This window comes from Orcinus orca, chromosome 1, assembly GCF_937001465.1.
Source record: "Orcinus orca chromosome 1, mOrcOrc1.1, whole genome shotgun sequence".
Taxonomy (NCBI): Eukaryota; Metazoa; Chordata; class Mammalia; order Artiodactyla; family Delphinidae; genus Orcinus; species Orcinus orca.
In genome coordinates, this window is record NC_064559.1 from 207,560,037 (window position 1) to 207,585,708 (window position 25,672).

The 25,672-nt window shown below is 46.9% G+C and overlaps 1 protein-coding gene across 19 annotated transcripts in view; it reads right to left on the reverse strand.

Moving 5' to 3' along the window:
• CAMTA1 (calmodulin binding transcription activator 1) overlaps positions 1-25,672 on the reverse strand; it is an 894,219-nt gene that overhangs the window by 519,441 nt on the left and 349,106 nt on the right. The window contains exon 1 of one of the 19 annotated variants that reach the window (XM_049707726.1): positions 11,241-11,316. The exons of the other annotated variants lie outside the window; for them this stretch is intronic. The gene's annotated coding sequence lies outside the window, so the exon portion shown is untranslated. Of the gene's footprint in view, positions 1-11,240; positions 11,317-25,672 lie in introns of those variants that run through there. 19 annotated transcript variants of the gene reach the window in all.

The window sequence follows — 25,672 nt, forward strand, 5'->3', positions numbered from 1 at the left end:
ACGACCAAAGGATCGCACAAAGAAGTCGAGAGACAAATAAGCTTTTAAAAAATTATTCTCTTTTTTCCTGCCCTGGCATGAAGACTGAAGAAGAGACGTGGCATTAATTAAGCACCTGCAACGGCCAGGCATTGAGGAGGTGCTGTCCCTTCTGTATCTCACTGGATGTTCACAGCTCCATGATGCAGGGATTGTAATTCCCAGTTTGGACAAATGTGCCTGGGAGCACAGGACTGGGGTTCAAACGCAGGCATGTGGATCCACAAGAGGACAGAGGGCAGCCAACTGCTATTTTGGCGGCTTCCGAGGACGACACAAGCTGAAGGGGACCTCGGGGGAGCCACATCGAGCAGCTGGGGGTGCTGAGCCTCGCCCACCCAGACTGTCACTAGCCGCACTTTGGCACAAGATGGATGGAGAGAGCTGGCCCATCCTCCCCCGGGCACAGGGAAGGGAATCTAATTTTAGTTCACAGAGTCTAAAACTGCTGGAGCAGAAGAAGATCATTAAACGCTCAGCTGTCCCCAACCGAGGGGACTGCGGAAGGAGCGTCTGCAAAGACCCAGGATGTGTGGAGTTGCAGCGTCTGCGTCACCGTCCCTCACACCTCACTGGCCAGGGCCCCAGGGATGCCGGCCACTCATGGGTTCTGTCCCAGGAAGCAAACGTCCTTCCTGAGGCCAAATACAAGCATCCTCCCACCTCCCCAGGGAAGGCCTAGTGGGAACGAAGACATCAGGCTTGCGGAGATGCAGCAGCCTGGAGAGACAGTGGCTTAAAAGTCAAGGAGCAGGGGCTTCCCTGGTGGCGCAGGGGTTGAGAGTCCGCCTGCCGATGCAGGGGTCACGGGTTCGTGCCCTGGTCCGGGAAGATCCCACATGCCGCGGAGCAGCTGGGCCCGTGAGCCATGGCCGCTGAGCCTGCACGTCCGGAGCCTGTGCTCCGCAATGGGAGAGGCCACAGTAGTGAGAGGCCCGCGTACCGCACACACACACAAAAAGGGGGGGGGGGTAGAGAAAAGGGGGTCACAGCCATTCTGGGCAGAGGGCGCAGCATGAACAAAGGCGCAGTTGTGAATGTGTGCGGCCAAGTTTCTAGATCAACACAATTGAACAGACTCCTAACCTCTCACTGCTACTGAAAATGATAGATGCGACTCCAGCCTTCCCTGAACTGGCCACCGGACAAATGGAACAAGGAACAAGCTGTGTTTTCCTCTAGTTCCAGGAGAACGAGTCAAAAGCAAATTTATCAAGGAGTAAGGTAGTCAAGAAAGGAAAGCTTAGACAGAAAGACAAGAAGAAAATGACGAATCCGCCATTACAAATGGGAGCTTTTTGAGCACAGCTTTCTCAGTCATTTGTAGATCAAGTAAAAACTAACATCAGTATGGATAAATAAAATTTGAATGACAGTTAACAAGCTTGACCCAGGGAACACATTTAGAACACTGCACCCACCAAATAGAGAATACATGTTCCATGACCCATATTTACTGGAACCAATACTGGGTATCAAACATTTCAAAAGGACTAGCATCAGATAGATCATGTTCCCGAAATAACTATTAATTAAACTACAAATCAAAAATTAAATTAGGAATCAGTAGCAAAAAGATGCTAGAAAAATCCTTATATGTTTGGAAATTAAGAAGTCACTTTTACACAACTCAAAAAATAAAATAGAATGGGAGTTATAAAATATTTAGAACTGAATGATAAACAAAATACTACATATTAAGAAGCCTGGGAAACAGCTAAAACATATTTAGAGAGGAATTTATCAATTTAAATACTCATCTAGAAAACAGAGAAGGTTAAAAATCAATGAGGCAAGCTTCCAAGTTCACACATTAGAAAAAGGAAAGTAGATAAACTCAAACAGTGCAGGAAGCAGGAAATAAATATAAAAGAGAAATTAATAAAAAAAAATGAAACAAATGTAAATAGATATGAACAACAAAGCCAAAAGTCGGTTCTTTGAAAAGAGCAATAAATACAGTTGACAAAATTCTGATGAAGAAAAGAATGATGGTGTCAGGAGTGAAAAGAGCATAACCAGAGGAACATCGAATATTAAAAAGTTATTGAGCGGATATATGACAATCTCGTGACAATAAATTGGAAACGTAAATGAAATGGACAAATTCCAAGGGAAAAAGAAAGCTTATCAAAACTGCTTCAAGAAGATATAGACATCTGAATATTCTTGAACACCAAAAAAATTGAAGCAGTGGATAAAAATATCAAGCCCAGTTGGCTGTATTATTTAAATAGTTCTATTAGATATTAAGGTAACAAACAATTCCAATCTTACACAAATTATTCCAAAGCACAGTTATTCCATAATCTCAGACTAACACACTCTTGACACCAAGCCTGACAAGAACATCATAAGAAATGTAGATGCCAGTATCATTCATGAACATAGATGCAAAACTCCTAAACAGTGGGGGAGGGACGGACTGGAAGTTTGGGATTAGCAGATGCAAACTATTATATATACGATGGATAAACAACAAGGTCCTACTTTACAGCACGGGAAACTATATTCAATATCCTGTGATAAACCATAATGGAAAAGAATATGAAAAAGAATATATAAATGTATAACTAATCACTTTGCTGTATTAACACATTGTAAATCAACTGTACTTCAATAAAATTTTTAAAAATAACTTTAAGTCTCAAAATAGAGACATTTGTAACACATATAACTTAAAAAGGATCAGTATCTAGAAAATACAAAGAATTCCTACAAATCAATCAATTACTAAAAGATAAACAATTCTCACTTACATGTGGAATCTAAAACAAAACAAACGAACAAACATAACAAAGCAGAAACAGACTCACAGATACAGAGAAGAGATTGGTGGTTCCCCAAGAGGAGAGGGGTGGGGGGCTGGGCAGAATAGGTAAAGAGGATGAAGAGACACAAACTTCCAGCTAGGAGATAAATAAGTCACGGGGATGTAATGCACACATAGGGAATACAGTCAATAAGTGTAATAACTCTGCATAGAGACAGATGGTTACTAGACAGCATTGTGATCAATCTGTTATGTATATAAATGTCAAATCACTATGTTGCACACCTGAAACTAATATAATATTGTATGTCAACTACACTTCAATTAAAAAACAGAAAAAGAAAAGACAAACAATTCAGTAGGGAAAAAATGGCAAAGGAAATGAATGGACGGTTTACAGAAGAAAGCCAAATGGCCATTAATATACACAAAAGCAGCTCAACCTCACTGGTAGCATGGGAAACAGAAATTAAGACCTAATGAGATAGTTCATAATCTTCGGGTTGGCAAAAATGTTTAAGTCTGCAGTGAGAATGTAGACAAATGGGAACTCTCACATGGACAGTTGGGAGCGTTAAGTCAATACAATGACTTTCAAGAGAAATTTGACAATATCGGGTGAGTTGAAGATGGATGTGGTCTACCACCAGGCAGTTCCAGTTTTAGGAATGTGGGAATCTATACACGCACACACACCCCTTAGAGAAACACCAGCACATATATGTTAATGCAAGGGAATTCTATATACAGTTAAGTGAACTAGAAATAGTGTGTGTGCGTGTGTGTGTGTGTGTGTGTGTGTGTGTGTGTGACAGAAAGAGAGAGAGAGGGAGAGAAAGGATAAAACTTAAGAACAATGTTACAAGAGGGTATTGGATGGTCTCATTTATACAAAGTTTTAAAATCTGCAAAACAATGCTATGTATTGTTAATGAATGCATAAATACGTGATAAAAGTATAAAAAATAAATTGGAATGAAAAATATGCATCAGAATAAATAACACCATCCCTGGGGCAGGAGGGAGGGAAGTAGGAGCCACATGGGTGTGTGTATGCTAGGCTTTATTTCTTTTCAAAAATACCAAATGAAATGAGGCAAAGAGTAAGATTTCATAAAGTTGGGTGGTAAACAGCTGTAACTGTAATATTCTCTATATTTTTCCATAGGTATCATATTATGAATAGTCAATAATCCATTTTATTATTTTTTAACATCTTTATTGGAGTATAATTGCTTTACAATGGTGTGTTAGTTTCTGCTTTATAACAAAGTGAATCAGTTATACATATACATATGTCCCCATATCTCTTCCCTCTTGCATCTCCCTCCTTCCCACCCTCCCTATCCCACCCCTCTAGGTGGTCACAAAGCACCAAGCTGATCTCCCTGTGCTATGAGGCTGCTTCCCACTAGCTATCTCTTTTAGGTTTGGTAGTGTATATATGTCCATGCCACTCTCTTTGTCCCAGCTTACCCTTCCCCCTCCCCATATCCTCAAGTCCATTCTCTAGTAGGTCTGCATCTTTATTCCCGTCTTGCCCCTAGGTTCTTCATGACCATTTTTTTTCTTTTTTTTTTTTTAGATTCCATATATATGTGTTAGCATACGGTATTTGTTTTTCTCTTTCTGACTTACTTCACTCTGTATGACAGTCTCTAGGTCCATCCACCTCATTACAAATAACTCAGTTTCATTCCTTTTTATGGCTGAGTAATATTCCATTGTATATATGTGCCACATCTTCTTTATCCATTCATCTGTTGATGGACACTTAGGTTGTTTCCATCTCTGGGCTATTGTAAATAGAGCTGCAATGAACATTTTGGTACATGACTCTTTTTGAATTATGGTTTTCTCAGGGTATATGCCCAGTAGTGGGATTGCTGGGTCATACGGTAGCTCTATTTGTAGTTTTTTAAGGAACCTCCATACTGTTCTCCATAGTGGCTGTACCAATTCACATTCCCACCAGCAGTACAAGAGTGTTCCCTTTTCTCCACACCCTCTCCAGCATTTATTGTTTCTAGATTTTTTGATGATGGCCATTCTGACCGGTGTGAGATAATATCTCATTGTAGTTTTGATTTGCATTTCTCTAATGATTAATGATGTTGAGCATTCTTTCATGTGTTTGTTGGCAATCTATATATCTTCTTTGGAGAAATGTCTATTTGGGTGTTCTGCCCATTTTTGGATTGGGTTGTTTTTTTTTTGTTATTGAGCTGCTTGTAAATTTTGGAGATTAATCCTTTGTCAGTTGCTTCATTTGCAAATATTTTCTCCCATTCTGAGGGTTTTCTTTTCATCTTGTTTATGGTTTCCTTTGCTGTGCAAAAGCTTTGAAGTTTCATTAGGTCCCATTTGTTTATTTTGTTTTTATTTCCATTTCTCTAGGAGGTGGGTCAAAAGAATCTTGCTGTGATTTATGTCATAGAGTGTTCTGCCTATGTTTTCCTCTAAGAGTTTGATGGTGTCTGGCCTTACATTTAGGTCTTTATTCCATTTTGAGTTTATTTTTGTATATGTATGTATGGTGTTAGGGAGTGTTCTAGTTTCATTCTGTAGCTGTCCAGTTTTCCCAGCACCACTTATTGAAGAGGCTGTCTTTTCTCCACTGTATATTCTTGCCTCTTTTATCAAAGATAAGGTGACCATATGTGTGTGGGTTTATCTCTGGTCTTTCTATCCTGTTCCATTGATCTATATTTCTGTTTCTGTGCCAGGACCATACTCTCTTGATTACTGTAGCTTTGTAGTGTAGTCTGAAGCCAGGGAGCCTGATTCCTCCAGCTCCATTTTTCATTCTCAAGATTGCTTTGGCTATTCGGGGTCTTTTGTGTTTCCATACAAATTGTGAAATTTTTTGTTCTAGTTCTGTGAAAAATGCCAGTGGTAGTTTGATAGGGATTGCATTGAATCTGTAGATTGCTTTGGTTAGTAGAGTCATTTTTACAATGTTGATTCTTCCAATCCAAGAACATGGTATATCTCTCCATCTATTTGTATCATCTTTAATTTTTTTCATCAGTGTCTTATAATTTTCTGCATACAGGTCTTTTGTCTCCTTAGGTAGGTTTATTCCTAGATATTTTATTCTTTTTGTCACAATGGTAAATGGGAGTGTTTTCTTAATTTCACTTTCAGATTTTTCATCATTAGTGTATAGGAATGCAAGAGATTTCTGTGCATTAATTTTGTATCCTGCAACCTTACCAAATTCATTGATTAGCTCTAGTAGTTTTCTGGTAGCATCTTTAGGATTCTCTATGTATAGCATCATGCCATCTGCAAACAGTGACAGTTTTACTTCTTCTTTTCCGATTTGGGTTCCTTTTATTTCCTTTTCTTCTCTGATTGCTGTGGCTAAAACTTCCAAAACTATGTTCAATAAGAGTGGTGAGAATGGGCAACCTTGTCTTGTTCCTGATCTTAGTGCAAATGCTTTCAGTTTTTCACCATTGAGGACGATGTTGGCTGTGGTTTTGTCATGTATGGCCTTTATTATGTTGAGGAAAGTTCGCTCTATGCCTACTTTCTGCAGGGTTATTTTTATCATAAATGGGTGTTGAATTTCGTCAAAAGCTTTCTCTACATCTATTGAGATGATCATATGGTTTTTCTCCTTCAATTTGTTAATATGGTTTATCACATTGATAGATTTGTGTATATTGAAGAATCCTTGCATTCCTGGAATAAACCCCACTTGATCATGGTATATGATCCTTTTAATGTGCTGTTGGATTCTGTTTGCTAGTACTTTGTTAAGGATTTTTCCATCTATGTTCATCAGTGATATTGGCCTGTAGTTTTCTTTCTTTGTGACATCCTTGCCTGGTTTTGGTATCAAGGTGATGGTGGCCTCGTAGAATGAGTTTGGGAGTGTTCCTCCCTCTGCTATATTTTGGAAGAGTTTGAGAAGCATAGGTGTTAGCTGTTCTCTAAATGTTTGATTGAATTCACCTGTGAAGCCATCAGTAATCCATTTTAAATAAAGATCTCTAACCACTAGTTTGTATATTGACAACTTTTGTCCATCCTAGGATGATTTTGTAATCTTAACCAATTTTAAGTGATTTGTCCAGCTTTGATTTAGTTGTCTTTTTAAAAACGAGATCTTTTTTTTAGCCAGGGTTTTCTATTACTGACATACTTTCAACATTTTTCAACTATGTTGTGTTTAAGCAGATTTCCAAATATTTTTTCATAAAGACAAGTGACAGCTCCAGAAAAGGACAAAGGGACAACCAGTTTAATGTAGGAGTGTCCTGAAAAGAACAATACCATTATAGATGTTTTTACCATTGACAAGTAGGGCAGAAGTACTTGTCTATGCCATTTCTCTTGGTCATCCAGTAATCACAGACATCATTGGCCCTTTAGCCCTAAATGCACTATCACACAATTAACCAGTGTTCTTCTCTTAGTTCCATTAATCAGCCTATGTAAAGGTAAAACAGACCTTACTGGCCGAAACGCTGCAGAAACAAGTAACAATTTTAATTCTCAGTCTGTCCCTTTCCATTTCTCCCTGGCTTCCAAAGGTGCAAATATAAGTTCAGCACTTCCTGTGGGGTCTGACCTCCAGCCCAACCCAGCACATGACCCGACGGGCCAGTCCTAGGCACGGGACCAAAGACTGGATGCTATGGGTTGCCGGCTCCACAGCTTTGGAATTAATGAAGTACCAGGCAGCGTGAGGGGTGCCAGCTCAAACACAGGCCATGCTGGCAGCCAGCTGCCTGCCCATCAAACCCCTAGCACTTCTCTAGAATCCTCCGATTAAATAAATATTTGGCAAAGCACCACTGGCAAAAATGATAATAAATTCGACTCAATTCCCACCACCAACTGGCAAACTCCTTCAACAACCCAATCCAATCTGTCTGTGTCAACTTCCAAGTAGCTAGTCATGGGGCCAGCTGGGGCCTGTGGTATCCTCGTAGCTCTGAGTCAGTATCTTATGCCTTGTTATTTGACAAAAATTCTGAGATGAAATGCACGACAGACTTGACTTCTACACTAGGGTCAGAATGAGGAGGAACTCATGGAGTGGGGGATGGGAAAAGCTCTAATTTGAGATACCCTTCGCTCCAGGGCCCTGCACCCTGCTAGACTCACACCATAACAGCATCATGAGAAGAGACTCCACCACCTCCCACTCACTCAACAGATATCACTGAGCACATACTAGGCGCCAGGCCCTGTGCTAGCAACTGGAGACATGGCTGTGAATAACGAAGATACTCTCCGTATAAAACAGAACGTTCAGTCTAAGGGGAGGACAGCTGTACCAACACCACCAATCTGTTTCCAGGTCTGCTTTTTCCCCAGGACCCTGTCTCCCTGTGGCCTTCAGTTGCTACCCTTGTTCTCACACCCCAAGTATCCCAGAGCCTAAACGTGAAGCTGGTGCCCTCCTCGTTCCCAATTAGCAGCTCCAAAATAGTTTTCCTGCTTCCTCCCCCAAACCCCAGTTCCTTTAAGGTGGGTGCCACTGCATGACGGTTCCTCCCTTCTCATTGCTGCCATTACAGACCTCCTGGCCATCCCGCTTGCTCTGGTCTATTACGCCTGGATCATTCTCTGCCTCTCCAGTCCTGTGTCTGCTGTCGTTCTGGGTGACTTCAACGTCCGTGTGCTGACCCATCCCTCCCCTGACCCCTCAGCTCCTCAACTGCCTTCCCTCCACCCCAACCCTGGTCACCCTCTCCTCCAGACACCAGTAATGGCAACGCCTCTGAAGCTGCCACTGCGGACTTTCTCTGACCAGCATCTCCTGTCCCTCTAGCTCTCCTGTGCGGGGACTGACACCCAGCACTTCTTGGGTTAAGGAAGACTTCCAACCTCACTCTCCGTCACCCCCGTCATGGCCTCACTGCTCTCCTCTCCTGGATTAGGGTGTGTTGTTATATTTCCTCCTAGACACCCTGTCCACTGTACCCCTCTCCCTGCATTTGACTGGAAGAAGAAGGAGAGGAAGAAGAAGGAGGAGGGGAAGGAGAAGAAGGGAAGAAAAGGAAGGAAGGGGGGGAGGGGAAAAAGGACACACCAAACACTGGAACTGTGCTCTGTGTCCAGACAATGGCACGTTGCTGGGAATGGTCCAGGCGACTCTGCTGAAGAGTCTCAGGTAAGATCCACGACCCCGCGCTCCTTCCCTTCCTTGTAAGTCCACTCGGCTGCACTCAGATGACAAGATCACATGTCCTCACCCCTCAAACATCCAACAACACTTTTGTCCCCCAACACCCAGACGAGACTTGAGTTTACATTTCTCTGAGAAAATAGGAGGGTTCCCCCACAATATTCTATCCTGCCCACATCACCTGCCCTTCCTGGCCCTCTTTCCTGACCCAGGAGGGAAAGCATCCCTGCTCCCCTCAGGGGCCGCTGTCCCCCCGGGCACTGCTCCGGCCCTTCCTCAGGGACATTTCTCTCCGATTATCCTCCCTCTGACTTATCAGGTTTTACCTCTCTGATGGGTTATTTCCAGCAGTATTTAAACATGCTCTAGTGTCTCCATATTATTAAAAACCCTCCTTGACTTCATACCCTGTTCCAGGTACCAACCCATTTCTCTGCCCACCTTCACAGCAAGACTGAAGATATTTCACTGTTACAACTTCTTTTTCTCTCTGTCACCTACTTGTGTCATTTAAACATGCTGTCTGCGCCACCAAAATTGACATGTACGTGGCCACATGTAATGGTCACTTAGCCTTCAAACAACATGACTTTCAGTAAAATGTGACACTATGCCTGCACCCTCCTTAAAACATCTTCCTTCTCTGTTTCCAGGATTCCGCCCATGGTCTCCTGATTTTCCTCCTCCCTTGCTAGAGATCATTTTCAGTCTCCTTTAGTCGATTCTTCTCTGCTTAACCCCTAAACTCTGTCATACCCCATTGCTGTAATCCGAGACCCATCTCCCTACCTCACTTCCTTCGCAGGTTAACTAACATCCCCCGACTTTAAGTATATCTGTGTGCTGATGCTTCCAAAGGTGTATCTCCCCTCCTCACCGGGAGGCTCGTATACCAACTGCCTTCTTCCCGTTTCTTCTTGCAATTGCCTACTAGGCATCTGAAACTGAATTTATGCTACAGAGAGCACTTGGTTGCATCCCAATCCTCTCCCCTCAGTAAATGGCACAAGCTCCGTCTCCATTCCTCCAGTGAAAAGCCTTCCCGGCTTCTCTTTCTCTCACCAAACATCCAGTCCCCCGGGAACTCTGTCAGCTCCCCCTCCGCGATACACCCCTGCCCGTCTTCCCCCCTCCAGCATCAGTACAGAGCCCCTATGTGGTGCAGCCCCTCTTCTCCCTGGAGTCCTGCCCCAGCCCCCTAGCCAGTGTCTTGCTTCCTAAAATCCATTCTCTAGAGCAGGAGAGAACTGTAACTTTTAAACCTTGAAAACTAAATCTCTGGTGTGAAAACAAAATGGAGCAGCCACCTTGGAAAACAGTCCAGCAGTTCCTCAAAAGACTAAATGCAGGGTCACCGTGCGGCCCAGAACTTCCACTCCCACACATAGGCCAAAGGGAACTGAAAATATGTGTCCGTGGAAAAATGTGTACATGATGCTTACAGAGCCAGAAAGCGGAAACAACCCAAACGTCCATCAACTGAAAAATGGATACACAAAATGTGGTCTATCCATACAATGGGCTCTTACTCAGCCATAAAAAGGAATGCAGTACTGATACGTACTACAACACGAGTAAAACTTGAAAGCATCATGCCAAGCGAAAGAGGCCAGTCACAAGGGACCACATTTTATACGATTCCATTGATATGTAATGTCCAGAACAAGCAGATCTGTAGGGAGAGAAAGTAGATTCCTGGTTGTGATGAAAATTGATCGCAGTTCTAAAATCGACCATAGTGATGGTTGCACAACTCCATAAATATACTTTAAAAATCATTAAAATGTACATTTTAAATGGGTGAATTGTATCGCACGTGAATTGTCTCAACAGAGATGTTGTATTTAAAAAAAAAAAAACCTAAATCAGATTTTATCACTCCCTTGGTTAAAACCCTCCACTGCACTAAAAATAAAATCTAAAACCCCTTACTGTGACCTACAAGGAAATACGTGGTCCTGCCTCCACAACTTACCGCTCTCCCCAGGGCTCACTATACATCAGAAAACCTGGTCTTCTCTCTATCCCTCAAACAAATAAAGAAACCCCTCTTCAGGGCCTTTTTGAGTTGTTCCTCTGCCTGGGCCATCCTTCCCTCTGATCTTTGCATGGCTGGTTTCTCCAGTTTCCCCCGGTAGAAGTTCAAAGGCCACCCGGGGTGGGGTATCCAATGTTTCCAACATAGAAACACATGTAAACTGTGTTGCATCACCTCGTTCTGTCTTCTTCATTGCTATTGTCGCTACTGGAACCTAAAGTATTAATCGTTTATGCACTTACTGTCTCTCCCGCAATAGAGGCCAGATCTGAGAGGGTAAGAACTTGACTCTCTTCTGCGGCCCTCCATCCTCGGCGCCTGGATGGAGGAAGCACTCAGTGAATAATTGTTGCACGAATGAAGGAAAGAGATCAGAGAAGGCTTCCTGGGGGAAGTGACGGCTGAGTACTAGAGGATGAGTGGGGGTTATCCAGGAGAACGGGTGGAGAAGGAGTGTCGCTGGAAGCAAGAACGAGATGTAACAGCCCTCGGGGAGAGAGTGCACAGCACTTAGAGGACCTGAAAAGTGGAAGGGATGGTCGGAGAAGGGCAGCCTGGAGCCAGGTTAGGCTCTGCCTTGTAAACCGAATTCAGGAGGTTGGATCTCGTGAAAGAGCAGTGGGAAGGTATTCTCATGTGTTAGGTAGGAAATGACATAGTTAAAATGGAGCTTAGAGGGGAATTCCCTGGAGGTCCAGGGGTTAGGACTCTGTGCTTTCACTGCCGAGAGCCTGGGTTCAATCCCTGGTCACGGTGCGGCCGAAAAAAAAAAATGGAGCTTTAGAAAAATGATGCTGGTCTCAGGAGAGAGAATGAATTGAAGGAGGGCAAGAGAGGGAACAGGGAGAAGAGGCTTTGCAGCAAGACGGGAAAGGAAATGATGGAAGCCTGGACTAGGACAGAGAGAAGGAATCTCATTCTAGGTACTTAGGAGGGAGAGTCAACACGAGGGTGATGGATTGGGTGTGGGAGCTGAGAGACAGGAGAACTCAAACGGATGGAGCGTGTACTGCGGTAGAGAGCTCAGGAGGGGAACACACGGCAGGGTGGGGGATGTCCACGCAGAGGTGCCCCTGTCAGGTGGGCTCCGGTTCTGAAACCAGGAGAGGCGCCTGGGCTGTCAGTAGAGACTTGGGTGTCATCATTAAAACTAAAGCCGTAAGAGGCAATGACACTTCCCAAGAGAAGATTTTTCAAGGAAGGAAACAGAGCCTTAGGCCACATCCTGAGTGTCACAGACATTCAAGGGATAGGCTTAGGGATAGGAGCTCGCTGGCAAAGGTAGGAGAGAAAGCAGCCAGAGAGTCAGGAGGAAAGCCAGAGCGTGCGGCACCGCAAAGGAGCAGCAGCTGCTGAGATCTGCAGAGGGATGAGGACGGAGGACCAATGGGTTTGGCAACTGGGAGGGTGTTGGTGGCAGCATCTTTAGGACCGGCTTATAAGGCAGAGACAGCCAGTGGGAGGCGATGTCAAGACATCTGGGTGAGGGGCAGAAATGGAGGCAGATCACACGGACATCTTACAGAGAGAGATAGAAAGGAGGCATAATGTGTAGAGTTAAGTCATAATAGCTCACAGCTAATGTTTACTGAATTTGCACGGTGTGCCGGCACCCTTCTAAGCACTTGAGAGATATTGATCATTTAATCGTTAGACAACAGCGCTATGTAGTAGGCACGGCACGGTGAGGCCACTGCACATTTATCCAGTGATGGAGGGAGAGGACTATGGGGTGCAGAGCTCAGGAAGACAGAAAACAATGGATCCCTCTCTTGGATTTCCAGGGTGGGGACCACCGGGCAGTTGGTAACTGGAGGCGCAGCTGAGGACCCTGGTTTCCTGTCTTCATTTCGGTTGGAGAAGCAGGAAGTGAGGTCATTTGCAGAGAGTGAAGAGGGAGGGTTATTGGATTTGAGGTTTGGGTTACCAAAGTTTGAATTCCAGCTCTACTGGTTTATATGTTTTTCTACGTACATTTTAAAATAAGTATATGGAATACATTATTGATACTATGCATAAAATAGACAACTGATGGGAACATACCGTACAGCACAGGGAACGCTACCTAATGCACTGTGGCAACCTAAATGGGAGGGAAGTCAAACAGGAGGCTAACACAACATTGTAAAGCAACCATACTGTAATAAAAATTGATTTTAAAAAAATAAAGTAAGCACATGGAAAATACCCATCACTTTGACTTTTGCAACTAAATAAAGTCAAATTTTGAAGGGCCCCTTTCCAAAGTCAAGGGAACATCACCGTTTACCCTTTGCTGGATCCCTACTGGCTTCCTCTCCTGAACTCCAGCTTGCCCTGGTGATGAAGAGCTGACACTCTTGGACCCAAACTATGTAAAGCCTATTGAAAACTGAATGGCATCGTTATTTCCTTTACAAAATATCTTCAGAGCCTTATACATTCTTTAATATTTTTATTGTGTAATACTTAACACATAGAAGGACATATGCTCTGTATGTGTAAATTACAAAGTTTAAATATTATAAAAGACCCATTAACCCACCCAACTTAGAAACTAAAACAGTCCACGTAAAGTCTCTGTGGGCATTTCTTTGGGATCAAAAGCCCAAGCAGAGAGATAACCACTACTTTGATTTTTGTTTATAATTCCCTCAAAACGTTTTTTTTTGGTGTGTTTTTTTTTTGCGGTACGCGGGCCTCTCACTGCTGTGGCCTCTCCCGTTGCGGAGCCCAGGCTCCGGACGCGCAGGCTCAGCGGCCATGGCTCACGGGCCTAGCCGCTCCGCGGCAGGTGGGATCTTCCCGGACCGGGGCACGAACCCGTGTCCCCTGCAGGCGGACTCTCAACCACTGCGCCACCAGGGAAGCCCAGACTATCCCTCTTTTTATCCATTCACCTGTTGAGGGATACCTGAGTTGCCTCCCATTTTTAGTTGTTATGAATAAAACTGCCAAGGACTCTTGTACAATTGTTTTTGTGAACATATATTTTCCTTTCTCTTGGCAAACATCCAAGAGAGAAGCTGCTGGGTCATAGATGCGTATTTAGCTTTATGAATAAGAACCTGCCACATATTCCTCCAAAGTGGGGCCATACTATTTAATATCCCCACCAATAATGGATGAAACCTTCTCTGATTCCCAAATTTGTCCACACTGGTGTCCTCAGTCTTTTAATATTTTATTTTAACTTGTTGGCTGGGTGTGTCGTGTACCTCACTGTGCTTTTAATTTGCATTTTCCTGTACTATAGATTTTTTTTTAACTGGAGTATAATTGCTTCACAATGTTGTTAGTTTCTGCTCTACAATGAGGTGAATCCGCTATATGTATACCTATATCCCATCCCTTAGATTTTTGGCAGTTATTGTTACCTTTCATCACACTAAGGTTTCCCTCTCACTTGTTGAAAGTTTTTATCACTAACGTGTGTTAATTTTTATCACATACTTTTTTGCTGCCTAAGAATTTTTTCTGACTCATGATTTTCTCAGGGACAAGGGAGGTGATTGAGAATTTTTGCCTTAAAAGCCTCCCTCTCATAGTTCCTGCCGGTCATAAGCCACTGGCGACAATAACAGAAACAAGTGAATGGTGGTGGTCTTATTGTAAAGGAATATTGTCAAAAATGTTGACAGTATGACTTGGTTCAGATAATCTGAAATTGTACATGGTCAGTTTGCCACAAAATTACACCCTGGCCATAGAACTGCCCAAAGGACAGAAGTGACAATTGGTTGTTATACTTCTGAGATCGTCTCAGTCGTCAGGCTTAGCAAAGCTGTCGGCAGCTTGTGACAAAAATGTCTTACGCTAGTTTGTATTTGTCATGGGGCCTCTTCAGCCTTGCAGACAAGGTCAGCACCCTGTACTATCCGTGGTACACCTGAAGAGTCCGTGTGGGTCCCAGGGAGCTCATTTGGAAGGGAATTCAGTTCAGATGTCCCCTCCCTGTCGAGACACCCTCTCTCGTCCTCGTGGGCCCGCTGGGGACCTTTCTCTCTGTTCCCAAGTATGTATTTCCATAAATGCCCTTCCTAAGTCACCTTGTATCTAGACATTGATGTGTTTCCTTCCTCCACTAGACTCTGAACTCCTTGAAGACAGAGACAATCTCTTGTTCCCATCATTATGTCTCCTTTGGGGCACAGAACTGGACCTGGAGGAGGTACCCAGCACACATGGAGCTGAGTGATGGAGAAGTTGGTGGAGAAACGAGGTCACCTGCTCTCACGCACATGTGGGAAAAACTGGACCCGGAAGACGTGTGGTCTGGAGCTGGGGTACAGCAGGCTGTGGAACCCCAGCACCTACAGATGGGAGTCTCAGGTGGGGGTTACTCTCTGGGTTCTATCCATTTATCTTCTGACTCCAGGAAAGGGTACCCCTAAACTATATTAGTGGGTGGACCCAGGCATCTCCTGCATTTTTCACTGCTCTCTCCTACAAGAACTTTTCAAAGTATCTCGCAGAAGCCCAACCTAACTCTGCGTAGTGATGCTACAGAGGAAGCAAGGATTCACTGGCAGGTGGTCAGAAGCCCCAGTGCCCTGGCTGATTTCGAGCCCAGCATCTCCAGGTACGTCTGGGACACCTGGCACCCCAGGAAATATCTGCTGTGTCCAGGGCCATGTAAGAAGTCAACGGCAGGATTGTGACAGCCTTCAGTCTTGTCCCAGGTCACCACCCCACCATTCAGGGGCTACAACTTACCTCCCGCCTTCTGATGGCAAGTGCACGTCATCCACGAAATGCACCCAAGACTCAGACCTCCGTCTCACCCCGAGGGGCCCCAAGCCGAGGGAAGAGGAAGAGGGTCACAGAGCCCGGGCCCCAGAACCCACTGTGCCCTCACGCAGGGACCCAGCTGGGAAGGCGTGGGGGGCAGGGCAGGCGTCCAGTCCCACCCACCGCACACCTCACGTGGACGGTCCACTGGGAGGAAGAGAAGGCAGGAGCTCTGGTCACTCACCATCCCCACCCCCTTCCCTCCCCTGCTGGTCCAAGACCTTTCTCCTCACACACCTGACTCCTGTCCTCTGGTTTGTGTTGTTCCTTCAGAGGGTCACCTACAGTGGAGGGAGAGACGAAACGTCGCTCACTGATGGGCTGGGGGTCTGTCACTTCCTCCCTCTCTCCCTTCCCCTAAAATGACCTTGTAAACAGGAAGCTCAAGTTGGACAGAGGTGTGTGCCTTTCCAACAGTGGCCTAAAAGGCTTCCAATCCAGGCTTCAATTTCTCTCCTTCTACCAAGTGACAAAGATCGCTGCTCCCAATGTAGATTGTTGGGTTCTACACTGGAGTCAAGTTTCCTAAGTCGTGGGGATTTGGGGTTTTTCCATGAATACAAAATACTTCCATTGAAGGTCTACTTTTTTTTTCATTCCAAACACTGCAAGAGGCAGGAGTGGGTTCAAGACATTCATTATGCGTCTCTCACGGTCCCTCACCCGGCAGAAGTCTGATAAATCACTGCAATTCAATATCACCGCATCCGCCCAACTTGCTTCCAGTGTCTATGAAATGACCTCGAGGTTCTCACCATTTCTGCTGCTGATGCAGTATGCAGATTTCACAAACAAGATTTAGGTTCACAGCTGGTTTTCAGAACAGCTTAGAGTCAAAAGACTCAAAACACAGAACACAGCGAATGGGTTCTTATCAAAATGTCAAAATCGATTTTGCCAGAAAACCTTGGCCTGAAACATCTGTGAAAGGTTAGGGGAGAGCACCAGTCCCTCTGGCTCATACAGACGCCAAATTAATCAGGGCAAATGGAACATGACAAAGCAGCGTGAGGCTCCAGGGTTCTCCGGAACCCACCCAGTCCCTCTCCCGAGAGGGAGCTAGTCTCGGGCTTTGCAGCTGGAAGGCGCCCTGAGAGGCCTCCAGGGAGGCAGAGATGCTGCTGGGAACGGAGCAGAGGGAAGAGCCATGCAGGCGTGGAGCGCCCCTGTCCCTGGAGGGGCTTGGAAACCTCAGAGCAGGGACTGGACATTGCCGTCCTTGTCAACTTGCCCCCTTTCCCTGCACAACGCAGAGGTGGCCTTGACACAGGCAGAGGGGAAGAGTGAGCATGCCAAAATATCTATATAGATAGATAGATCTAGATCTATATAGATATAGATATCTCTCTCTCTATATCTATATATAGAGAGAGAGATATATATATATCCAGAGGAAGACTCCAGACACATTCTCCTGGCAGGCAGCATCATCTGTCAAAAATAGACCTGGGGGCTTCCCTGGTGGCGCAGTGGTTGGGAGTCCGCCTGCCGATGCAGGGGACGCGGGTTCGTGCCCCGGTCCGGGAGGATCCCACATGCCGCGGAGCGGCTGGGCCCGTGAGCCATGGCCGCTGAGCCTGCGCGTCCGGAGCCTGTGCTCCACAACGGGAGAGGACACAACAGTGAGAGGCCCGCGTACCGCAAAAAAAAAAATAGACCTGGGACTTCCCTGGCAGTCCGGTGGTTAGAACTTCACACTTCCACTGCAGGGGGCCGGGGTTCAATCCCTGGTTGGGGAACTAAGATCCCGCAAGCCACGCCAAGTGGCCAAAAAAAAAAAAAAAAAAAAGAGGTTAAGTGGGAGCCCGAATTGGGGGGCTTTAAAGTGTCCATTTGCAAATGGGTAGAAATCACACCCACGCTGCGTGTTTCCCTGGAGGGTCCCATCTAGACATGAGGTGCTTTCCATGGAAGGAAAAGCTTTAAGCCATTATAAGCAGAAAGGGGGAAATGAAGGTGCTGGAGAGACAGAGGTACCACTGTCTCACCGCTGCTCACACAAAGGGTTCCACAGCCTCATGGTAAGTTTCCTTAAATGCCGGGTGCTTTGATCCCATAATTGGTATCGTCTCCTGCACAGTGCAGGCTTGTGTTGAGGTCAGAGCTAATTACTGATTCTAACTTTCTTTCACTTCAGACAGAATCATAACATTATTAAGATCTAATACATTTACGGCTGTGATTCTCAACCGGGCAGTATTAAAACTTTGAAAGTGACTTTGCAAATTACCGAACAGTCACCAAGCTAATGAAGCAGGACTTTTAAAGTGACTGAGAAATAATTCCTATATTATAAAGACAGCAATCTGTGAAGGGAGATTTGGTTTTAAAAAAACACATTAGAACGTATAATGGAAAACGTTAATCTGTGGTGAATTCAATCAGAGCTGGCTGAAGAGAAAAACATAAGGAAAGTGAAAATACAAATGAAGTGCTCGCGCTTGAACACATGGGAGGAAAACTTTCCGGGAAGGAAGTTTCCTCCTGGGCCTCTCGGTGGTCGCCAAGCGCTGGACCAGCAGCCTGCGACCTCCCCACTGGGAGACCCTCCTGAAAGTCAGAGGAGGGGACTCCCCTATGAAAGCACAGGGCCCCCCGTCTGCCCTGACCCCTGAGAACATCCCCTGGACACGGCCAGGAATTGGCGATGCCTCCGTGGTGCTCCCTGTTGCATGGCTTACGGGCTCTAGCAAGAAAAAGGAGCTCACGTTGTAGAGCACAGTAACCCCCAAGCAACGGACAGCAGGGACACAGCCTACGTCAAGAGGGGAGTCACCGGGAGGACCCTGCCCCATCCAAGGTCCAGACAGGCTTGCTAGGCAATCAGGCTGGCCGCTGTAAACAGGAAATTAGCAGAAAGGGAGCAGGTGGCCCCAGGCCTGCATCGGTGCTAATGATGAATAATTAGGGTGGGCGCTCCCTTGCAGAAGAAGCTCTCTCAATAATGAAAACACTTTAGAAGGTGCCACATCAAAGCACAGTGCAGAAGAAAGTCAAGGAGACAGACGCACAAGCCAGCACTGGCCAAAAGGGAGACAAGGCCCATGTTTCTTGTTAGCATTTGACAGCAAGCACCATGTGTTACTTAGTGAACCAAATCCTCCTTTATGCAAAAGTGTTTTTCTCATTCTTGGCCCAATGGTTTCAATGGTTGCTTCCCCCACTCCCCACCCCCACCAAACCCCCTGCAACAGATTTCAAATCCTATTATACAGTAAACATCTGTGGCATTAATTTTCGCCCTGTAAACAAATGCAGGCAGCTGAGGCAGATCATTTGATGAGTCAATCAATATATGAACAGCACACAGCGCCTGCTTTCTTTGCTCGGGCACAATGAAACGGTGCTTTCCAAGCCCGTCTGTAGCACCCGCCAGCAGCAACTATATCAGGAGAGAGACGAACTTCCCACTTTCACGTCCAGCCAGACCCAGGTCCTTTCCCTCAGAGCATCCAGAAGGAATGAGCACTGCCCCCAGGCCCTGGGCTCCATGCCCTGCCCTCTGTACACACCAGTGTTCAACCTCCAAAGAACCTAAGTCTTTGCACTGTGTGGAGCACAGTCCTGCCATCTGCAGAGAACTCTGTATCCAGCTTTGTCTCCTGTTCTCAGTGTGGGCCTGGGACCAGCTAGGAAATCTAGCCCAGTGTTCAGACCCAAACGAGAAATAACTCATGTTACTGACACTCTGCCTTTACGGACATTAACTCATCGGGTCCTCAGAACAGCCTTAGGAGATGGGTGTTATTATCCCGGGCTCAGAAAGGTTAAGCAACTGACCCAAGACCACACAGCAACTCAGTAACCAAACTGTCACCTGGGTTGAAGTTGGTATTTCTACCACTGAAAGCTGAAGAAGGGAAAGCATATGTCCTGCTATATTCCATCACAATAGACAGCTAGGAAATGAGCAAATTCCCTTAGCTGGGAGGTCCCCAGGCCCCCCAGCCCTGACCAGGCTGCCCCAGGAGCTGTTTTCAGGGTCAGGCCCTTCTAGGTTCCGGCCGCTGTTTGCCCAGCCAGGGACACTTGTGCTGCTCAGAAACGAAGGCCATGTGCTCAGACACGAACACCCACCTCCTCCAGGGAGGAGCGCCCCCTTCCAAGCCCAGAAGGGAGGCATCTGGGACCCCCAGTTCCCTACAGGGGAGGCTGTCCACCTCTGCCCAGCTGAGGCTTGGCTGGGGAATGGCAAGACGGGACCCCTATCCCATCCCGCCCGCCCACAAGTCCCCCGAGGAGCCCCTGCCCCACCTCTGCCACATATCAGTCTCTGGGCAGCTGGCGGGGAGGGCACCCTGTGGAGATGCCAGGCCACCGGAGGAAGCGCCCAGGAGCCCAGGCCTCTTCCCTCCACCCTATTCCTCAGAGGCAGGCCCATAGGGTGGGAGGGCCCTCTGCACCGGGCGCCCATGTCCTCCGACATCTGCCAACGAGGCAACAGCACTTCTGTGCCCTTCTCTGTGCCAGCACTGGGTCCTGGGGACAAGCAAGCTAGGCTCTGACCACAGTGACCTTCAGTCAAGTTGGGCAGAGAAGCAAGTGACCAGACGTCCTGACAGTGGGACGGGTGAGAGGGTGGTACCCGCTCGCACTGTGGGTCAGTTCTGTGCAGGGACCACCTTCTCAATGTGCTGGAAAATGTCCACACTCAGAGGGCCTAGTGACCCCCAGATAAAGGGGGGAGGAGCTGGAGCCTGGTGGGCAGCAGACACCAGACTGAATGGGCAGGCTGGCTGGACCCCAGATCGGAACAGGAGAACCCGGGTTGCACACCCAAAAGTTGGCGATGCTGGGATTGGGCCCACTCCACTCTCTGCTGGGTAAAGGTGCCTGGTGGCGAGTGCAGATGCCGGCCTACTGGGGGTGAGCTGAAAAGGCAGGGAAAACACCTCATCACGGAAGACACACAGATGGCAAGTAAGCCCACGGAGAAGATGCCCCACGTCATATGTCATCAGGGAAATGCAAACTCAAAACAACGAGACGCCACCACACACCTATGAGAACGGCCAAAACCCAGAACACCGACACCACCAAATGTCGACGAGGATGTCGAGCTGCAGGAACCCCCGTTCACTGCTGGTGGGAAGGCACACTGGGACCACCACTCCGGAAGAGAGCTGGGCGGCTTCCTACGGAACTAAACATACGCTTACCATACAATCCAGCAATCACAGTCCTTGGTTTTTAGTCAGAGGAGTTGAAAACGTATGTCCACATAAAGACCTTGCACATGGGTATCTGCAGCAGGATTCTTCATGACTGCCAACATTTGGAAGGAGCCAAGATATCCTTCAGTAGGTGACTGGGTAAATGTACTGTGATACATCCAGAAAATGGTATTCAGAGCTAAAAAGAAATGAGCCCTCAAGCCATGGAAAGACATGGAGGAACCTTAATGCATTACTAAGTGAAAGAAGTCGATCTGAAAAGGCTGCGTGCTGTGTGATATATGTGACATTCTAGAAAAGGAAGAACTATGCAGACAGTGAAAAGATCAGTGGTTGCCAGGGCCTTGGGGGATGGGGATAGGGGTTAATAGGCAGAGCATAGGGGATATTTAGGGCAGCGAATATACTCTGCACGATACCACGACGATAGATACATGTCATTATACATGTGTCCAAACCCACAGAACGTCCTACCCCAAGAGTAAACCCCAGCGTACACTATGGACTTTGGGCGATGATGCATCAGTGCACGTTCATCAGTTATAACGAAGGCACCCCTCTGGGGGGGGCTGTTGATAATGGGAGGGGGTCTGTGAGTGTGTGAGTTCAGGGGGCATATGGGAAATCTCTGTGTACCTTCCCTTCACTTTTGCTGTGAACCTAAAACTACTCTAAAACAGTGATTTTTTTTTTTTTTAAAGTAGGGAAAGGAGCAGGACCGAGATGTGGAGCAAAAGAAGCCCTCTAGGTGCTTGTTAGAAGTCCAGCAAAGCAGAAGAGGGAGTACGTACATGCACGTGAGTGTGCATGTGTGTGGCGTGGGCGTGTGTGAGAGAGAGGCCCCGATGTGCCAGCCCGTCCTCCCTCCCCCATCTGACACCCCCAGCCGCCCGTCTTGCGACAGTCCCGTGAGGATGCGGCCCGAGTGTAGGGCACGGCTTCACTCCCCAGCGGCAGGTCTCCGGGCCCCTGCTCTGAGCTCCCCACCCACACCCTGGGAGGAGCCTTCAGGATGTAGTGGGTTTCCCATGTGGTGCGGGGAGAAAAGCCTGGGGTGTGGGGTGCCTTGCTGAGCAGCGCTCACACTACGGAATACCAACGGATTTCCTTCTCATCCAACCACTGCAACGATATGCCCAGCGAGAGTTCTGAGGGGAAGAATTACTGCCTTTCTTAATTGAAAGATAACCTTCCTGCGTGTTCTTATCTCTTCACTTCTTTCATACGTGCTTTCTCCCTGCAGCATCTGTGAAAATGAACATCTTCTATCCTGGCTTATCGGCGAGGCCAGGGGTGGGATGTGCTGGTGAAAGGCTCAGAGCTGAGGGTTGCCAGGCCTTGGTGCGTGGGGCACTGTGGCGGGACCGAAGACCTACCAGCTACTTTTGGAATCACCCGCTGCCCAGCTCTAAGGGCGGGGAAGAAGGAACTGCCGAGACTGAGCGTCCCCCAGGGTGAGGTCCTTGGCTGGACCTTTAGAAACAGCATTTCATTAAAGACCAGCACTCAGGGCTTCCCTGGTGGCACAGTGGTTAAGAATCTGCCTGCCAATGGAGGGGACATGGGTTCGAGCCCTGGTACGGGAAGATCCCACGTGCCGCGGAGCAACTAAGCCCGTGCGCCACAACTACTGAGACTATGCTCTAGAGCCCACGAGCCACAACTACTGAGCCCGCGTGCCACAACTACTGAAGCCCATGCGCCCAGAGGCCGTGCTCCGCAACAAGAGAAGCCACTGCAATGAGAAGCCCACACACCGCAACGAAGAGTAGACCCCGCTCACCATAACTAGAGAAAGCCTGCGCACAGCAATGAAGACCCAACACAGACAAAAATAAATTAATTTAAAAAAAAAAAAAGACCAGCACTCAGCAGGCACCAGGCATGTAGTAAGTGCTCAGTAAACGGGAGTGATGATTCACATCTGCGACAACACAGAGGGTGCAACTCTCCCTGCTGAGAAAGCTGAGGTTCGGGGAGATTCGCAAGTGGCCCGAGGTCACAGCTCAGAAACAGCAGGAGTGGACTGAACCCAGGACTACCCTAGTCCAAAGCCCTTTTTCCTCTTCACCGTAAGAACCTCCCGCCCACCCTTCATTTCCCACAAAGTCATCCTCTCCCCTACTCGGTTGGAGGCTTCATCCACCCAGCCAGGAAGCCACCATGAAACGGCTGATTGCGTGCAGAAAACTGTGCTGGGATGCCCGGTGGCTGTGACAGCCTCGGCCCCCAGGGGCTCACAGGCTCGTGGGTTAGCACTGCTCCATCCTGTCAATCCAAGCTCCAGGCCCTGCCACCTACCCAGGGCCACCGCACGCTGAGCTGTCATCTCCTGTGCCCTGCCTTCCCCAGGACAGCCGTGGACCTGGGGAACCTTCACCTGGGCTCGCTTCCACCATGTCCCCGAGCCGCCCTCCTTCCCAGCCCGGTGGCTTCACTGCTACTTCTTATCTCTATTCCCATTTTCTCTTTAAGTTACAGAGCAGCTCTGCTCCTCCTATATTAAAAGCCCAATTTTCCCTGCACTGTTAAACAAATTTCTTCAAAGATAGAACCTCACATTAAATTAAACCCCTTTTCGAAGTCTTTAGTGGTTTCCATAAATACAATAGATGAATAATCTGGCAGCCTACTAAAACCCTTATTTAAGGCAAGATGAAGAGGGACGTGGAGGCCTGCACAAGCTGGGAACAGTGGGGGCAGGGCTGTCCTCCCCGCCCCGGCCCAAGAAGGAGAAAGGCTGGACCCTGAGGGGCGGCCTCAGCGGAGAGGAGGCACCTCTGGCTCTTGGGGTTAATATGGAGTTTTTGGAGATGCAGCGAGAAGGGCCCTGGACACGGGATTCTTCTCTCAGCCGAAAGACCTCGGCTGTGTCACTGAACCTCTCTTTCCTCCCATTACTTCTCCCTGGAGCCTGGAGATGCGGCAGAAAGGGACACAGCTCTGGGGTGAAGAGATCCCATCCAGGTTCAAGTCTGAGCCAGTGATTCAACCCACCCTTGTCTCTTTCTGCATTTGTGGGATGGGAAGAATAAACATGGCTTGTTGGGAGAGACAAAGGACTAACTTATAGTTGAATTCTTACAGTTGTTCAAATCATAGGGAACATTCTCAATGGCTCTACTTTGAATAATAAAGCACCGTTTTATTAAAAAGTTATATTTTATTACAACATGAAGACACATTAGCTAAGACCTCAATCACTCCTAGTTTGGGATGCTTATAGAGGTCACCGACGGAACTGGTGTATAGAGGCAAATAAACGTGACACAGTGATTACTCTGAGTGGTACAGCCTCACGGTGCAAGTTCTGATGTCTGTGTAAACAAGCTTCGTAAAGAGCTTGAAACAAGAGTAAGTCCTTACAATATGGAGATTGCAAACATATACCTACAAGGCAAATGTTTAAATCCTGCCTAATGTTATATACATTGAGTCTTGTGGCATGACACTAGGGGCTGAATTATGTCCCCCCCAAAATTTGTATCCTGAAGCCCTAACCCCCAATGTGAGTATATTTGGAGATAGGGCTTTTAGGAGGTAATTAAGGTTAAATTAGGTCATAAGGGTGTGGTCCTAATCCAGTATGACTGTGGCCTTACAAGAAGAGGAAGAGAGATCTTTCTTCCGAGGAAGTCTCACTGAGGACACAGCGAGAAGGCAGCTGTCTGTAAGCCAGGAAGAGAGGCCTCATCAGGACCCGACCCTCCCAGCTTCCAGAACTGTGAGAAAATAAACTTCTGTTTTTGAAGCCACGTGGTCTATTATATTTTGTACGACAGCCTGAGCTAAGACTCGTGGGACACAATTTCCACTGCAGCATCACACCAACAGTAGTTTCCAAAAGTGGTGCATCTCAAACCACAGAGGGTAAAAATGTCCTGTGTCCAGCCACACTCAGAGTGGTTCCACCAATGACAACATGCACAGGAAGAATATGAATAAAAACGATTTCACAAAATGTCAGCATAGAAGAAAGCTACGTCTCTACAAATAATTTAGTTTATATACGTGACGTTCTACATGTCCATACAACTAAATTGGTCCAGTAAGTTGACATCTGACTACTTAATCTAAATCCCTGAAAGTCAAAATTTCAAGGTAATCAAAAATACATTTTTATCCTATCATGAAGAAAGGAGGTGTTGCCTTGGAGCTGAGGTCGCCTACATTCAGGTGTGCACAGTAATTGCCCTGTGAGGACTCCTCACGACAGGTGAGAGGTTGGATGAAACAACACCCAGGGCATCTTGATTCCTTTGGGAAAAGCCTCAGTGTCAGCTGTCGATGTGGGTTGTTGTCATGAAAAGGAGTTGCCGGCTCCCTCCATAGGTGGTAGCAGGAAAGGTTTCCCCTAAGGTGCAGGTAGGAAATCCCACATGGACCAGAACAATAATCAGGCCAAAAACGCCAGCTCCATCCACAGACAGGAGAAAGGCAGCCGCTGACCCTGGGGAGCTGGATTAGGTGCACAGAATGTAATTAATTTGGCTTCACACACATCTAAAGTGGCTCTGAGCCATGCTCACTCTGGAACACTCAGAGATGTCTCCAGGAAGGTTTTTGCCTCTCATGGTGGCGAGTCCTCGAGGTTAGGATTGTTATTCAAAATATGTAATAACCGATTAGGATGGAGACCTACACCTGTGTGCCAGGTGTGACTGTTGGCCCAGCAGTCCAAGGGCTTGGCCATCACCAACATCCCTCCCTGAAGCATGTCTGTGTCTTGG